The sequence below is a fragment of the Monodelphis domestica genome, chromosome 2, assembly GCF_027887165.1.
Source record: "Monodelphis domestica isolate mMonDom1 chromosome 2, mMonDom1.pri, whole genome shotgun sequence".
Classification (NCBI taxonomy): domain Eukaryota; kingdom Metazoa; phylum Chordata; class Mammalia; order Didelphimorphia; family Didelphidae; genus Monodelphis; species Monodelphis domestica.
In genome coordinates this window covers 42,640,318-42,659,665 of record NC_077228.1, presented here as the reverse complement: position 1 = coordinate 42,659,665, position 19,348 = coordinate 42,640,318, and positions in this window count along the sequence as shown.

Genomic DNA, 19,348 nt, shown 5'->3' with positions numbered 1-19,348 from the left:
GGTGAGAGTCAGGTGGCATCACTACCTGGAAAGAAGACTACTCTCCCTGCCCTGTCCCTGCTCCTCTCTGGCTCCATTGTTTGGCTTCAAGCTTGCTGCCTGGTTCAAGGCATGGAGAGGGAAGGAGAGTAGGGAGCATCCAGCTCAGAAGCTGGCAAGGAACAAAGGAGGTATGAGTATATTTAAGTTGAAATCAAGATACAGCACTCTTAACTTGTTTTTTACAGTCTTCATCCTAGAAAAGTATCTTTGACAAGTTGTTAGCACATTTGTTTACTGAGCTTGGTCCCATGGTCCTGTTTGTTATGTGTTAGGAAGTACAGTGGAGGTGTTTTTAATGACATCTTGCCACTACTTTTCCAGCCTCCCTCAGGTGCACACATTCTTTTTCTGACTCCTGCTGATATGGTAGTCTTATTTCATCTTTATAATATTAACTTGATCAGTCATAGGAATAATGAATGTCCACAGATTGGTATTGTTATTAGTACAAATTGCTTATGGGACATAGGAGGGGGCAGGATTAATTTAAGCACCTTGCAATACGTTTTTAACCAGGTTATTATCATGGAGATGTGAGCCACTATCAGTTGTCATTGCCAAATAATAATTTTATGGTGAACATAAATAGTCATAGTAAATGAATGGAAATGGAAGGTGTTAGAACTATGGTCCATTCTTTTTAATTTTTAAGCCCTTACCTTCTGTCTTAGAATTAATTCTAAGTATCCATTCCAATTTAGAAGAGTGGTAAGGACTAGGCAGTTGGGTTTAAATGTCCAGGGTCACACAACTAGAAAGTATCTTGATGCCAGATTTGAACCTGGGACCTCCCATCTCCAGGCCTGGCTTTTTAGCTACTGAACCACCAAATTGTTCCTATAGTTCATTTTTAACTGTTTAGTGCCTCAAAATTGGCCAAATTTTTTTCTATATTGGTGTTTAGTTAACCTCACAAGATTTGTCCTCCACCATCAATATTATTCATCTAGGTTAGGTTGAGTATTTTATGTCCAAACAGAACATCCTTTGGTTATTGTGTCCTCCATGTAACACACCACATCAGCTCCCCATTGGGAGCTCTTATAAGGTTTGAAACACTTGATTTTTAAGAGTATAATTCAACAAACATGTATTAAGAACATACTACATATTGGGGATACAAGGAATGGGGGATGCGTGTATGTAAAATAACTGATTCCCTTCAAGAGTTCTTATTCTAACCCCTGCCCAGATGAGTAAATACAAAATATAATCAAAGCTCCTCTTGGGGATGGTTGAACAGAATACTGGTGACTAGGGATGGGGGTATCAGGAAAGGTTTGGTGTAGGAAGTGACACTTGGATAGAGCCTTCACATTTGTTTGGAGAGGTCGATGGGTTCTCTCTAACACATCAGAAAAGAAGCCATTCTAGCCCATCTTTTAAGAGGCTAGCCTCTGCCTTAAAGCCTCCATGGAGGAGTAGGCCACTTCCTGCAGTCACTCATTCTACAGGCTCTCATTCTTAGGGTGTTTTTCCTGATGTGAAGCCAACTCTGCAGTTTTCTCCCATTGCATACTGCACTGTTCCCATGGCCCCCTTCTGGGGTCAAACAGAACAAATACTCTGATCCCTCTCTGTCATAAGAGCTTTGAGAAGGAAGCTGGGAAGTTTATGAGGCAGAAGTAAGGGGACTTCTAGGCACAGGGTCCCAACCTGTGGGGAGTCTGGGAAGGAGAGATGGAACCTGTAGATAAGCAGAAAGAGGCTAAAGCTAGGCTATGAATGGGTCTGAATGCCAAAGAAAGTTTATTTTTTTTTTCCTAGCGGCAAGTTTCATAAGCAGTGGCTTGATCAAGATTTTGGCAGCTAAGTGGGAAGATGGATTGGAGGAGAGAGAGCCTGGAGGAAGGAGTATTAAGTAGGAGGTTGTTGAAATAGTCCGGGTGAGGTGATGCCAGCTTGAATAATAATAGTGTCCATGTGAGTTGTGAGAAAAGGAAGAATAAAAATTATCTTGGAATTATAATCAGCCATATTTAACAGCTGATTGGAGTGGAAGGAAAGTGTAAAGTTGGGGATGACTCTGAGGTTTGAACCTGAGTGGTTGTTCCTTGATTGAAATCATAGGAAGAAAGATGGGTTTGAGGGTGGTGAGAAAAGGGGCAGAAGCGAGTTCTTTGTGAATGTGTTAAGTTTATTCTGTCTATGGGACATCCAGGTAGAGAAGTCCAAATGATATGATGTGAGACTAGAACTCAGGAAGGCTAGAGAGGCAGACTTGGGAGTCATTTGAAAAGAAGTGATAAACTCATTGGAGTTGATTAGAACTCCAAAAGAGTGGAGAGAGAAGAGCCATGGAGTACACCAACACTTAGTGGACATGATGTGGATAATGGTCCATCAAATGGGAAATAAGGAGAGCTCAAGGAAGAGAATGAAGAGAGCAGTGTCATGAAAGCCAACGAGGATGGAGTTCACAAAGTCAAAAACTATAGAGATGTCAACTATAATGAAGCTTAAGAAGAGGCCATTGGGCTCAACAGTTAAAAGAAAGTGTTAATAACCTCAAAGGGGGCAAATTGTCTAGTATTTGTTTTGAGGGCCAGATTGCAAAACATTGAGGGGTGGGAAGTAAGAAAATGTAGCCAGCCAGTGTAGACAGGTAGACAGTGCCAGCAGCTTCATGGTACAATGGATAGAGTGCCAGGCCTGGAATAAGGAAGACCTGATTTCAGATTTGTCCACAGACACTAGCAGTGTGACCCTTAAACATGTCACTTAACCCTGTTTTCCTTAGTTTCCTCATCTGTCAAATGAGCTAGAAAAGGAATGCATACCACTCCAGTTATCTTTACCAAGAAAATCCCAAATGGGGTCATGAAGAGTTGGACATGACTGAAAAATAAGCAATAAAGTGTAGATACTCCTTTTTGTAAATGTATAAAAAGAAGGTCTTAAGTCATCCCATGAGAAAAGGAAGTGAAAGTTTTGGTTTTTTTTAAGGATGAGGAGACATGATCATATCTGTAGGTGACATGAAAGAGAAACTAAAACGAAGAGAAAGAGGCAATGATTAATAAATTGATCTCTCAGAGGAACCTGGAGGGGCAGGATGTCAGGATGTAAACTCCAATTAGAAGGTCTAGAGGAGAGAAGAAAGAAAATAAGACATTTAACTGATATTCTGTAGAAAACAAAAACTTAAGCAACATTCTGAGAGGAGCTGATCTGTTGGCATTCTAAAGTTTTTCTGTGGGTTTCATACTACTACTAATGTTCTTGTCATAACCCATATGTTTCTACAATAGCATAAATATATATTGAACCCAATCAGGACAGCAAAAGAAGATAGATCATGAGAGATATGTAACCCAGAAACAGAATTTATTGAGCTATTTAATTGGCACTAGGACGAAAGAATAGAACCAATACCGAGACATCATGAGCAGAAAGTCAGGAAGTGACCTGGATTGAAGCAAGCTCACTTTTCTGGGCTGAGGGGATACAAGTACAGTCCAGGGTTCACATGGGGAGGGGATAAGGATGGTGGATAGAGCAGACAACCTGGTGTGGTATAGAGACAGCTGGGAAGGGACCAGATGGACAGGGAGGGCAGCTCTAAGGAGAGAGAGATTTTTGCCTTTACAGACAATTGACCATGATCTAAACCACACAGAACTTTTTCAAAGGGTTAAGAAGATTCACAGATAAAGAGAGTTTGGGATCAGCAGCTGCAGTAATTATAGGGGGGCTAACCCCCAGGGACAAACCAATCAGCATTTGGGTGAACTCTCCAAGATTTAAATTAGCATTCAGCAGTGTGGGCTATGACTTAAATTACTCATCTGAGTAGAGTGAGTGTTAGGAGGACAGGCCCTATGGGGGACATAAGGACTGAAGGCCATAACTATTTAAAGCTTAAATGGATGATTAACTAGGCAGCCCATGAACTGTAGGAAGTAGCCCCCTGCCAATTTGCAAGTCCTGTTGTTAGACTACCATGGGGGTAGCTTCCATGGGGGGGTGAAGAAATTGTGCAGCTGTTTGCAAGGGTTTCCATGCTTTGATGAAACTTGAAAGGATTGCTAACATCAGCAAGCTTGAGAAACAACCATTTCTAAAATCTTTTTATAGAAAGACTTGGAAATCTCTTCCAGCCCAGCTCCCTACTTTGTTCTCCTATTTGAAAACCAGGGCATCTACTCTTCTTTGGTACTGTGAAACCTTTCCCATTCTCCACCATCTTTTCAAATATCAATAATATTTTTCAACTAGCTCATCTGCCAGTTCTTTTGATACCCAAGTATATAGCTAGGAAGCCAGGAAATGTAAAATCCTGAAAGGCAACTAGGTACTCTCTTACTACCTTCTTACTTATATTGAGTATTTATTCTCAATTATCCATTTTTATTTTGCCCTTTCAATGGAGTCCACAAATTATTCCTCTTGGCATAAATAAGTCACAAAATGAGAACTGAATAATTTTACCTTCTTTCTTTGGTCCATTATCAGAGTCCCATACATTAATTATATCTCTGGCATTTTCCTGACCAACCAGTTTAATTTCCCTGTCAAAAAAAGGAGATAAAGTTATTCTCTTATAACCTACTAATGGTGAAGTCATCCTTTTTTGAGAGCACTGTTTTCCTTCTTTTTTTTTCAGTAGTCAACAAACATTTGTAAAGTACCTACTCTGTGTCAACAATAAAAACCATTTATTAGCTACCTACTATGTGCCAGGCACTGTGTTAAGCCCTTGGAATACAAAGAAAGGCAGAAGACAACCCCTGCCCTGAAGGAATTCACCATCTAATGGGAGGAAGCAAAATGCTAACATGCATGAACAAATAAGACATAGATGGGAGAGATTGAATGTAATCTCAGAAGAAAGGTACTCAAGTGATGGACTGGGAAAAGCTGCTTTCAAAAAGGGAGATTTTTGCTGAGGCTTAGAGGAAACCAGGGAAGGGGGAAGGTAGAGATGAAGAGGGAGAGAATTTCGGAGATGGAGGGACAGCCAGTGAAAATACACACTTGGAAATGGGGGTCTTGTGAAAAGAACATCAAGGACGTCCATGTCCCTTGCCTCAGCAGTATGTGGAGGGTGAATAAAGGGTAAGGGTAAGAAGTCTAGAAAGGTAGGAGGAGGTCTAGACTGTGAAGGACTTTAAATGCCCAAAAGAGAAGTTTATATTTGATGCTAGAGCCAATAGTAGAGTCACGGGGATTTATCGACTAAGGGAATTGTTAGTCCCCTCGTTAGACACAGCTTAGGAAGATCATTTTAGCTGAGTGGAGGATGAACAAGTGGGCAGAGATAAGGCAGAGAGACTAACCAGCAGCCTGTGGCAATAATCCATGTGTGAGGTGATAAAGATCTATGCCAGAAGATGACAATATGGGGGCAACTGGGTGGCTCAGTGGGTTGAGAACCAGGATCAGAGATGGACAGTCCTGAGTTCAAATATGGTCTCAAATACTTCCTGTGTGACCCTGGGCAAGTCACTTAGCCCCCATTGCCTAGCCTTTACCACTCTTCTGCCTTGGAACCAATATAGAATATTCATTCTAAGCTGGAAGGGAAGGGTTTGAAATAAATAAAAAGAAGGTGATAATATCAGAAAAGAGAAGGGGGCATAGACAAAAGATGTTAAGAAAATAGAATTGACAGGACTTTGCAACTGATTAGATGGGGGTATTTGAGAGAAGTTGAGGATGACACCTATGATGTAATACACCTGAATAATGGGGGGAAAGGGATAGTGCTTTTAATAGTAACAAGAAGTTAGAAAAAGGGGAGTATTTGGTGAAAAAGACAACTTCAGTTTGGGCTATAACAAGTTTAAGATTTCTATAGGAATACTGTTGAAGATGTCCATGAGTCAGCTGGAGAGAAATTAAAGCTGGACAAGTAGATCTTAGAGTCATCATCAAGGAGATGACAATGGAATCCATGAGAATTAATGAGATCTCCAAGCAAAAAAAGTATGCTAAAGGAAAAGAAGAGGACCAGGACAGAGCCTTGGGGACATCCAAAGTTAGCAGATAGTACTTGGATAAAAATTAAATTAAAGGAGACTGAGAGGATGCTGTTAGACAAATAAGAGGAGAAACAGGAGAGAGGAGTATCACAGATCTAGAGGGAATATCATGAAGGTGATTAACAGTGTTAAGTGCTACAGAGAGGGAAAAAGGGGTGAGGATGGAGAACATGCCATTCGTTTTCACGACTTAGCGGTCATTGGTAACTTTGGATGGAGTAGTTTCAGTTGAATGATGTCAGACTGAAGGGAGTTGGATGTAGTGGACAGAGGGCTGGACCTAAATTCAAAGAGACCCCAGTTCCAATCCAGTTGCTGATCCTTATCAGTTGTATGAATTTGGGGAAGGCACTTAACCTCTATTTGCCTCAATTTCTTCAACTGTAAAATAGAGGTATCAAGAGCACCTACTTCCCAGGGTTGCTGTGACCCCGAAAATAAGATAATATTTATAATTAGTAGTGGTAGTTTCTGCTTTGGAACCTGTAGCATACCAGGTATATTAGCATCTTAATATTTATAAAGAACTTCGCATAATGCCTAGCACTTAGTAAGTTAGCTATTTTATTAATATTATTATTATAGTTAAGAAGTTAGAGGAAAGGAAGTGGAGGCATCCATTGTAAGAAGCCTTCTGAAGGAGTTCAGCCCTTAAAGAGAGAGGAAAGATATAGGACAGAAGCTAATTCGCAATCCCACCTGTTATAACACGGAATGAATGAACAAAGGAATGAATGAAAAAGCATACTGAGTGCTAAGTGCTGTGCTGAGTCATGATGCAAGTAGAAAATCAAAATAATCCCTGCCCTCAAGGAGCACACATTCTAATAAGGAGAGACAACACACAGAGGAGGTTTCTGGGGCAAATAGGATAGGAAAGTCCTGGGATCCTTGGGCAAAACACATTATAATGCAGCAGCTTTAATACCATCGCCACTGATGAATGAAATCTGTCTTACATTGAACCACGTGAAAGTGTCAAGGACTTCGGTGGGGAGAATCTTCTTTTCCTCGACATCAGTATCTGTGGCTGCTGAGAAAATGTGGGCTGCAGGACCTGTGGAGTCCATCGTCAGCTTTCCAGAATGATTGCTCTCCTGGAAGATGGCAGAGGGGCCCAAGCTGGTAGCTGTGCTAGTGGTCTGAGGGGTGCCGCCATTCCCAATGGTCTTGGGCTTACCTACATGTTCATAGCAGTTGGCTTTGGTAGGAGATATGGTGGCCTCTTTCTCTACTAGGTTTGTTCTCCTAGATAATGGCTATGGGAGTCCAGCCAGAGGCGGTGCAGAGGGGGTGACTGGGTTTGGGGGTTCTAGGTCTGGCATCTCCACTGGGGAATAGGTCGAGCTGGTGGTCAGGGAGATGATGGTAGTTTGACCTCCTTAAACATGCCTCCTCCACTCTCTCCACTTTCCAGTAAAAAATAAAGCAATGTATGAATCATATACAGTTGACTGACTAAACTTCTGGTGTGATAGTTGATATATACATAGAAACAAAATTTCCATTAGAGGAGAGAATCCGAGTCCCAAATTATTACCATCAGCTATTAAATGGTGCAGAAATTTATGCTGATGTAACTAACCATGTTCAACATCCTTCTGACCAATTAACAGGGTCATTCGATAATGCAAGAATCAGTGGGCAGACAAAAAATACTTTCGACCTCTGGATATAAATCTCCAAGTCTGACGGGAACTAGCACAGAGATTGAAAGTATCTTCCTTGATTAAATCCAGAGAAGTTCACTTTATATATATTTACCTCTTTTTCAAGATAATTCCTCATGGCTTCCTCACTTTAAGAGTTCATAGACTCATAGATTTAAAGTAGGAAGGAACCCCTGAGGTCAACAATGTTCTCATTTATTGTTCCTTTCCAGTTCTATCCACAATTCCCGCTAAGCCAGCTCATGTAGGACATGACCTACTCAGCAGGATGTGACATATCTTTGCCTCTGTTTGTGGACAGATAAAGATAAATAGGACCCGGGAGGCCAAAACTGTCTGTGATTTTAGCAAAGTTTGTCTTCCAGATCTCTAGCTTCTCTTTTTCCCTAGATGCCATCCCATTCTTCCTACTTAATATATTTAACATCTTGACGTTTTTTAACTCCCTCTTAACAACACAGGAGATCTCATAATATCTTTGACATTTTGACTTTTATATTTTGTCAATTTGACAATGAATTTTGACCTTCATTGACAGAATGAATAAAGCTCCTTCATTCTGATATCTTAACCCTCCCATATAATTGTATTTTAAAGTCCTTTTTCTCTAATTGTGACTTGAATAACTTTGATCTCCAGTTAATGAAATCCTGGGAAATCTTGAGATGTAGGTAGGGGGAGAATTTTAGAGGAAAAAAAAAACAAAAAAAAACCTTGTCTTTGCTCTCCAAGTCATAACGTGCCTAAGGATGCCCATTAAATATAGACAGACAGATACATACATACATAGAGATTTTGGTCAGAGCCATGATATCAAGAGAGTAGGGTGAGAAAGTTTACTAAAGCAGATCTGAAATTTAGAGTCCAAGAAAGTCATCTGGAACCTTGAAAGCCAATATGGCCCAAAGGCTGACTTGAGCCCAGATTCTGGAGACTCTAAAGCAATTTCTCTAGCCACTGTTCATATGACCTTAAATGTAAATAAACCCTTTTGGGTTTTTTTTAAGCTATTTTAGGAATCTGGGTCAGAAGGCAAATATGATGCTTAAATGTCTCCCTATTCATCCCCCATCTTGTCACCTAACAACACCTTCATTCTGTGTACCTCTTCCTTAGGACTCTTAAGAGCTGAGAATCCAGAATCAATTTTTAAAAAATCAATCAACAATCATATGTTAAGTATCCATATTCCAGAGCAGTTATGAGGAGAGAGGGGGGGGGAGAAAAAAAGGGAGAGAAACTATATCTAAAGGGAAGCTGCAAAGTGGGGGTGGATGAGGTGCCCAGGGAGGAAGACACCGAGAAGGGCCCCAGAACAGAGTTTTCCCAGGGTAGCAGGAGAGGAGAAGGAAGGACAATTTGAAAATAATCAAGAGGGAGGTGAAACATGGCCAAAGACATTCCCAAAATGGTAATATTGGGAACAGAACAACCAATGAGAAGAGGAGGGCTTAGTGTGGAGGTCTCCCAAGGTGTCTGTGCAGCAGGGTACTAGAAGAAGGTAGAATTATTTAAGTAAATTCAACCAGCATTTATTAAATACCTACTAAGTATATAATACAGACACTGAGGATTGGAAAGACAAAAATGAAACAGTCCCTGTCTTCAACAAGCTTTTGTAAATGCAAAATAGATATCAAACAGTACAGAGTATCAGAAGAAACTGTCAACGTTAATTATAGATACTCTAGAAAAATAAATTGGAAGAAAATTTTAAAATAGTTTGGCAATGGAAAAATGTTAATTATAGGAATTTGGGTGAATGATTTGTCAAATAGGAATCTCAAAGGTACATTGGATAGAGTGCTGACCTGGAATAAGAAAGACCTGAGTTCAAATTTGAACTCAAAGACTTACTAGCTTGGCAAGTAATTTCTTTCTGTTTGTCTCAGTTTCTTCACCTGTAAAATAGAGGCAATGACAGCATCTACCTCTCAAGGGTATTTGAAAGATTAAGTGAGATAATTGTAAAGTGCTTAACAAGTTCCTGGTACATAGTAGGAGCTTAATATAAATGCTTATCTCCTTCCCTCCCTCCCTGAGAACTTAATTATTTCATTTTCAGAATCTACTATATGGCCCTTAGCAGTTCTAGAGCCATAGTCAAATCAATATTGCCATTACTCCTGGAATGCGTGTGCCAGTCTGCTGCTCCTCGATGGCTCCATTCACCAACATAGTCACTTTGCAAACCAAAATACCCCTCCCTGACTGCTAGTCCTCTTTATAGGTTATTTCCCTTTATTTGAATGTAAGCAACAGGAACTCTTGATTTTGTTTTTGAATTCCAGTGCTTAGAGTTCTTATACATAATAAGCACCTAATAAATACTTTTTCATTCTTTCTTTTATTCCAATCAGCAAAATAAATAAATAAAATGCACCTTCAAGTGCTCTTCAATGTTTTATTTTTTGGATTAAATAGAGTAAATGTTAAAGTGGCAAAAGGGACATCTCCTTTTCTCTTAATCCTTTCATGCATATATCCCACTCTGTTATCTTGTTTATGAATGGATGAGAAATCTTATTCTCACTTCTTATTTGCAGAGCAAAAGCTAAAAGCTCTTCTCACCAATAATCTACAACTGGATGTACCTGGTTGTGCCCTTTGCCTCCCATATGGAATATCTCCGAGTCTGTTACAGGCAGTCTCCCATTTTGAGCGGGCTATGTTCCAAAAGTTAATTTATAAATCAGAAGTCAGAAGGCATTTTCCCATAAAAACAATTTTGTAAATGGTTAGGTTCCCAGACCAGCCACAAGCATTACCATAACCTATAATGGAGCCAACATAAATGGAGCATAATGGTCTAAAGTCTTGAGTGCCTATGGACCCTTGGGTCCCAAACTCTGTCTCTGAGCTTCCTCAAATCTGGAAGGGATGGAGATTGGGAAAGGGGAATGGAGTGGAGTGAAGGATTTTGTAACTGGTCTACTATGATGACAACATGGGAGGGAGGATTATAGGTGGGCAAGGGAGGGTCCTGGATCAAAGAAATAACCAGGTGAAGGAGTACCTGGTATAAGGGGATGGCGCCACAATAGAGGCTGGTCAGCTGCATGATTGGCTTTAGAGTTGAATAGAAGTCCAAGACTGTTTATTTCTGAAAGGTTTTACTTTGATCTTTGAAGAACTACCCTGTGACTGAAGCCCAGATTGCTTGAAACTGTATTTGAATTAGAAGCAAATCTCATAAAATATTCTAAATTAATTAAATAAAAATTTTCAATTAAAAAAATAAGCAAATCTCATGGTGGATAAAGAAATCAAGCTTAGTTGACAGGTATGGATCCATCTGATAAACTTTAGAGTCTACGAATTCTTTCTGGATCTGTTTTTGGTTTGTTTTTTTTTTAAATAAGGTATTTTAAATGATATATAATGATCAACTGTGAAAACTTGGCTATTTTCAGCAATGCAACAATCTGGGGTGATTCTGAAGGACTTATGATGGGGAATGCTATCCATCTCCAGAGGAAAAACTGTTGGAGTTGGATGGATGTGGGTCAAAGTAGACTATCTTTGACATCCGTGTATTTATGATTTATTTAGGGTTTTTGGTTTTGTATGAGTGTGCTCTTACAACAGTGACCAGTATGGAAGTGTGTCTTGCATGATAATATATATACATATATGTGTGTGTGTGTGTATATATACATATATATATATATATATATGGCCCAGATCAAACTTCTTACCATCTTTGAGTGCAAGAAGGGAAGGGAGGAAGACAGTTTGGATATTATAATTTTGGGACAAGTATGTTGAAAATTATTATTACATGTAATTGGAAAAATAACTTTAAATTTAAAAAAAAGAAAGAAGGCATTTGAACTAAATGTGTTCTCTAAGGTTCTTTTTATTTTTTAAATAAAGCTCTTACCTTCCATCTTAGAAAAAAATATTAAGTATTGGTTTTAAGGTAGAAGAGTGGTAAGGGCTAGGCAATGGGGGTTACATGGCTTGCCCAAAGTCACATAGCTAGGAAATGTCTGAAGTCAGATTTAAACCCAACATCTTTCATCTCTAGGCTTGGCTCTCAATCCACAGAGCCACCAAGCTGCTCCTTATAAGGTCTTTTTAGCTCTAAATTTTATGATATAATGATTCAATGATTTTGACCCAGAAGGGATCTCTGAGATCATCAAGTCCAAATCCCTCACTTACAAACTCAGACTTGTCCACAGCTGGTGAGTGCCAGAACCAGAATTTAAATTCAGTATTTTTGGGTGCTGGCGTGTCTGCTTGTATCTCAGATGTCTTGGGGGATGATATTCTAAGAATCTTCTAGGCTTTGGCCATGAAATCCCCAAAGACTCAAACGATTTCGTTTGAGAGAAATGAATGGGATCATGATGCAATCCAGTGTAAAGGAAATGTTTAGCTCAGCACAAATATGAAGACCTACCAAAAGTCGCTTCAATATATTGAAAACAGAATCCTTAACAATTATCAAATAAGCAATTATTGTTGAAAAGAGTATTTTAGTGATTGATAATCCACATTTGTCCTAAACCTAGCAATAACTGGCTTAATCTGACTTAATGAGCTCATCAGGATTTCCCAACTCTTTAAAGAAATAGAGAAAAAGGAAGAAAAGGGGGGAAACCCACGTCTAATTATTGCCCTATTGCCAGATGAGTAAACTTCTACTCACCTCTGTCTGCAGAGAAGTATAGACACCACCATTCTTCCTCCTAAAGAGAAGGGAAGAGAGAGAGCAGGCAGACAGCCATACGGAAATAGAGCTAGAAAAAAACAGAAGTACCTAGAGAGACAGAAAAAGAGCAGTTAGACAAGAAAAGTGTCAAGGAGACCCTTCTCCCGGGATCTAAACCATCTCTTCAGTTTTTCCCCAAAACTTGGGAAAATATGTTTCATTCATATTCTATTAGCCAGGCTTAATGACTTTGGACATGAAATCACTTTTCAAAAAAAAAAAAAGGCTCTTTTAAATCAAAGTTACTCTTCCACATTAATGTCTCTCTAACCCTTCGCCCCAACCCACTTGGCCAGGATCCTCTATTCAACTCCCTTTTCAGTAGCCATGGGCAGAGACCCTCCAGCAAACTCCCATCACTTAGACAAGCAGCAACTACAGCCCTTCCTCTAAGATGAAAGACCACCAGGTCTTATTCTCTGCACTAATGCTATGCCATCCACCAGACATTACCCTGCTAGGACACCCTCTAGACCCCCCAAGGCAGTGTCCTTTTGCTAGCCAATGCACTCTAAATTAGACACCTGGATCTTGCCGTCTGCCCTGCTGCTACCCCCTCCTCTATGTATCTTCCCCAATTAGAATGTAAACTCCTTTGAAGCAAGTATCTTCTTGCCTATCTACTTGTCTCTCTGTAGCACTTAAGACAGTGCTGAATAAATGCTTCTTTGATCCTTTGTTCATTCAAGGATGGATTTGTTTTTTTAATCAAAAATGGCCAAACCCATTCATGAACAAAATCTGTTCCATACTGGAGATCGTTCTCCTGGCCAGGACTGGAACTATCTGTGGCTCATCCTACAACAAATCCCCAGAAAGAAAAAAAAAAGAGCTAGAAGGTGTCAGTTGTTAACTGGGCTGACTGAGGAGGTCTCCTAGCATTGATGCCAATATGCTGCTTTAGCTACTACACATTCCTGCCATCTTTGGATACCAGGAAGTTCATTTTCAGATGGCAAGAGACATAGTTAACCCCATCATCCACAGGAATGGACACATTACTAGAATCGGCAACTGAAACTTCCTGAGAACTCCTGGAAAAAAAAAAAAACGTATTTAAGTTAAAAGTTCTCATCAATAGCATCCCCAAACCCATTCCCCAAATTGACAAGCTATCAAGTGGACTAGTTTGCTTTTTTTTTTCTCTTGCCTTCTGCATCTTTGCTCAAGAAATATCAATGCTAAGAAACAGCCTAGCCCAAAGAGAGGCAGCAGGAAGAGAAAAGAGGTGACCCAGCTGAGGTGTGGAATAATCAGTCCCTGAGAGGGGCTGTAATTTATTCTGAGATGGCCTCTAATGGGCTGGGGGCGGGGGGAGCAGAGAAAGAACAGAGGAGGGAAAGCAGATGTTCCTTGACATTTTTAATCATAAATCTAACGGACCGTACTTTATGAATTCAGTGGTGTTTTATGATCTACTCTGAAATCCTCTCAAAACCTTTCCCAGTTCCGGCTCTCCATTTCAGTGGGAGGAAGTATCATGGCCTCTGTTGTCGGTGGTCATCGATGACTGGTGAAAGGAGGAATCTCTTTCCGTTTTGAAATATCGATGGCCAACTTGACCCCAATCACAGCCTCAGATCTGATCAGTGGAAGAGTGTTCTTGAGGACATAACCGAGACATGACTTGTAAATCAGTAGCTCCTCTTTTCATGCTCAGACTGTGCATATGGACTGGCTAATTTTCCGGAAAGCCTGAGAGAGAGAGAGAGAGAGAGAGAGAGAGAGAGAGAGAGAGAGAGAGAGAGAGAGAGAGAGAGAGAGAGAGAGAGAGGTGTTTTATTATCCTTTTTTGAATTAATTCTTCAGGGCTTTAATCAGCTTTGCGGATTTTATTTTATCTCCAGGAAACGATGTTTGCCAGCCTCTTGTGTTCTGAAAAGCCCCTCCTAGACTAATGAATTAGAGCCATGATTTACCTGATGGGAAACTTTTTCGGCTGAAGAAAAAGGAATTCATGCTGTATATTCAAGATAGAATGTATAAATATAGTCCATATAGAAAAACACACACATATATGTGTGTGCATGTGTGTGCAGCAAGTCTGAGTGCAAGTAGCAAGAGTTTAATGATGCTGCTTCTATATGTAACAGGATTCCACTGCTCACCAACCTCGCTTGTCCATCAACTTGACTCCATATTGAATCTTGTTATCCTGACCTCTAGGGACATCCAGGAGCCAATTTGTATAATTCATCACCAACGAATATAATTTTAACTTATCTTTCTATTATGATTAAATTAAATTAAAATATGATTATTCAACAAACTGAAGAAACTTCCTTTCCCAGTAGAAATGACTCATACCTCTCTCTCTCTCTGTTAAATCCCTTAATCCCCTAGAATCAATTAAGTCACCGAGTACATGTGTTAATAATGTAATCAATCAATAATCAATAATCAATAAAGCACAGATTATGACTTACAATGTTAGTCGTGAGAAAACTCTCAGCCTTAAATACTGATTGCAACTATAGATATCATCTCTTCACTTAAATCCTGATTGCAACTACAGATAAAGTCCCTTCGCTTCTGATAACACCATTTTGTTCACTCTGGAGAGCAAATAAGAAAAAGCTCTTGATAAGATAAAGGTCACAATAGCTCCCACTTTCCCTCCAGAAGAGATAGGAAAACAGCTTCTTCAATTCTCTCAATCTCTTTTCATAGTATCTTTCCATTCTCATTCCTCCTAAAAATCTTTTTATGTTTCTTTATAAAATATCAGTTGATTCTTGATCACAAGGGTTGATGGGGATATGATTGGGGATATAGACACTAAATGATCACCCTAGTGTAAATATCAATAATATGGAAGTAGGTCTTGATCAATGACACATGTAAAAGCCAGTGAATTACACATCGGCTATGGGAGGGGGTTTGAGGGAGTGCAGGGAAAGAACATGAATCTTGTAACCATGGAAAAATATTCTAAATTAATTAATTAAAAATTTCCCCCAAAAAATATAATAATTAAAAAATATATCAGTTGAGATAGCTCTAAAAAGAAACCAGTTTTCTTCCAGCTGTCTTCTCCATAATTTATCTCCTAGATCAAAGGAAAACCTACATATTCTTCCCAGCCCCATAGAAAAAAACATCTCTTAGCTGAAATCCACTTAGCATCTCTTCTTCTCAAAGCAACAGTGATAATTTCTGTCCTTGAAAGATTTGAAATAGACATTACATATAAAAATAAAATTTCACATTAAGCTTATAACATTTCAAAAATAAAACAATTCATCAAATGTAAGATCAGAAATTTAGGGTGGAAAGAAATTATTTAATCCAGTCTTTATAGATGAGAAAATATGGAGGCCAGCAAAAGACAGTCACTTTCCCAGGATCACACAAATAGTATACAGCACATAGTCATGATTTCAGTTTTGGTCCCTCCAAATAAAGCACTCTTGTCACTAGTCTACATTACAATAATTGTATATATATATATATATATATATATATATATATATATATATATAATGTATATGTGGAATAGCCAGAAAACTCAATTCAGTGCTAGTGAGTACATATAATAAAGATGAATATATGTCAATAAACACGAAATGAAATTTACCTTTATGATATTAACTGAAAGAAAATAAAAGGGAAGATGATATAGAGAAAAAAGGAAGCATCAGGCTGACCTGTTGCTTAGTGACAGGGCAAGGAGTGGTCCAAATGTTTATTAAGCACCTCCCATGTGCCAGGCACTGGTGTATTGAGTATGGAACAGGAAGAGAATCTAATAGCATCTGTGTGGCTCTAACCCCAAATGAAGGTCTCAGATCAAAGCCCTAGCAGGTGAGTAATGAGGATGATTCTGTGATTCTGAATGTTTAGGGTCTTCCATCAGTTAACAGGAGCTGGGCTCAGAAGCATTCTACTGGAATGCCAAGCAAAGGCAAGCCTGTGGTGTGTCAGCTAGACCCAAACCAAGGTCAGGAGTTTGCAAAACTTACACCAGGCATGGAATAGACTTTACCCTAGATCATAATGCTTTGGGGAAACAGCATTTGACAGGTTCTTGGCCTCAGCTGTACCTGAGATCCATGAGGAACATAGCATTCAAGAATGACCAAGTCACAACCCCCCCCAAAAAAAGAATAACTACACAATATCTATAAGTAAAACTTTAAAGAAAAATATGGCTTGGACACAAGACCATCGAGAATTCTTAGACTATATGAAGCAATTTGTTTTTGAAAAAAAAGTTAAAATGATTTTTAATGAAAGTAGCCTCAGAAAGAACTGGGGGAAAAAGAGAATTTTGGAGGAAAGGAAGGAGAATTAACACCTTAATGTGGGAGGGATGAAAGATATGGGTTTACAATCAAGAATAAAAAAATTTTCCCCAACAAAACTAAATATTATCCTATAAGGTGAAAAAAAATGAAATAGAGGATTTCCAAGCGTTCCTGTTGAAAAGACAAAAGTTGCACTGAAATTTGAAATAAAAACATGGGTATCAAGAGATACATAAAGCAAATATAAAACAACAAGCAAATAAAAGGGATTAAATGAAGATGAGAAAGAAGTTAAGGACCTGAATACAATTTCAGAAAAGTTAGTTGTGATAGAACTCTGGTGATTATTGAATCAAAATTGAGTATATATTTCTCACTCTAACATGGCATTTTTACAAAAATTAACCATTTATTAGAGCAAAAAAAAACTTTATAAATGTAGAAAAGCATAAATATTAAACACCTTGTTTGCTGGGTAAAATACAGTAGAAATTATATTCCATAAAGGGCCAATGAAGAAAGGGTTAAAATGGAGTTGAAAGTTGGGCATGGTGGTATATAATTCTAATCCCTGCCCCTGAGGAGGCTGAGGTTAATGAATCTCTTGAGTTCAGGAGTTCTGAGCTGCAGTGGACTAAAGCCAACTGAGTATCTGACCTAGATCCAGCACCAATATGGTGAGACTCTTAAAGCAGAGGCCACCAAATTGCCCAAGGAGAGGTGAACCAGCAGAGGCTAGAAATAGAATAGGTCAAACCCTCTGGGCTGATCAGCATCGACATTAGACCTATGAAGAACCACTAACACTTTCAGCATGGAGGACACTGGGAGACCCAGTCCAAAAGAAAAAAATAATAATAATTAGAAACTCAGAATAATGATGACAAAGAAAGGAACAAAAGACCTCAGTAAAAATTTATTTTAAAAATATTATATGGGGAGCTTATTGTATGCTTGCCTATATATTATAAAAAATAAAAATTAAAAAAAAGAATTGGGGGCAGCTGGGTAGCTCAGTGGATTAAGAGCCAGTCCTAGAGACAGGAGGTCCTAGGTTCAAATCTGGCCTCAGACACTTCCTAGCTGTGTGACCCTGGGCAAGTCACTTGACCCCCATTGCCTAGCCCTTACCACTCTTCTGCCTTGGAGCCAATACACAGTATTGACTCCAAGACGGAAGGAAAGGGTTTAAAAAAAAAAAAAAGAATTGTTCACCAAGAAGTAGAATGCTGTAAGAATAAAGAACATATCAAATCAAGAAAACATCTAATGCCCAGTGGACTTACGCGTCGGCTATGGGGGGTGGGGGGGAGGAAAAGAAAATGATTTATGTCTTTAACGAATAATGCTTGGAAATGATCAAATAAAATATATTAAAAAAAAAAGAATAAAGAACATATCTTGGAGTTAGGAAGACCTGGGTTTGAATCCTGTGCCTGACCCATATGAGATGCGTGACTGTGTCCCTTAATCCTCTCAGAGGCAGCACTTCTAAGGTTAAGACACAGAGCCTGAGCTGACCTACATGATAGAGGGAATTTCCTCCTTTCATCAAAGAAACCATAGATTCAGTCATAAAAAATAATAACAATAAAAGAGAATTGCTCCTCAAAAGTATTGTGAAAGGTGTTATTTTAGAGGAGTAATTAAACAGCTCAACAAGCACATTTTAAGTGCCTACTATGTGCATAATTATATCAAATGTGTATTAAATTATGCTTATGGGTAATTCATTATATGTGTAATTAACCCAGAACACTGCCTCTCCAATAGGGTGTTTCGGGTATGATGGGCGTATTCTGGGCAATACATAAAATATTTCTGGGCAGAGGACCTTCTATGCCACTTCCTTAAAATCAAACCACCTTTGCACATGGCCAGCCTTGAAATGGGACACCCCAGAAACTCTGTTGTGTGACCTGTCATCTTGCCTGTTTGTCAGCTTGCTTTGGGTGTAGCCATCCAAGCCTCCATCTTGTCCTAGAGCAACATTTCTCAGGCAGAGCGCGGGCTATTTATCAGCACTTAAATAACATTTCCTTCCTTCTGGATGCCCGGTATCAGGGCGAAGCAGATGTGAGGCATAAATAGAGGCTGAGCCTGGTTCAGCAGTGACCCAGCCTCTGATGAAATGCTAACGTTTGTGTCACCCTCTCCAGAGAGGAACACTAAGGCACCGAATGGTCAAGACACGTGCCACCAAAGAGCAAGTGGAAGCCTGGCCGAGATATGATATTTCAAGATGGAAGTTTTATTTTTCCCATGAATTACATAATCCTTGGTGTCAATTCTGCACCTTTTAAGTGCTCCTCAGACCATAAACTTGTTAAGAAATAAGGGTTGCTGTCTAATGCCTGGTGTGCACTTTGGAAGTGTTTAATCGGAGGCGTTGGAAGGAAGGGAATTGTTGGGACTGTGCAGTTACAGTTCAGTAACCAGAGCCCATCGCTGAGAATTCTCTGAGCAAGGAGCCCACAAATGAGGCCACACTTCTCAGCCCTGTCTGGGTCTGATAAGGGTGGACTGTGAGTGTTTTTGTCCTCTGCAGTGCCCTAATCAAATGTTCCTTGAGAGCCATCCAAGCACTTGGCACCAAGGAAGCAATGTTAAATGCATTATCTCTTCTGAACAAAACCTGGAAAATAAGTTGAGATCTTTTCTCAGCTCCCCTGTGGGAAAACACAC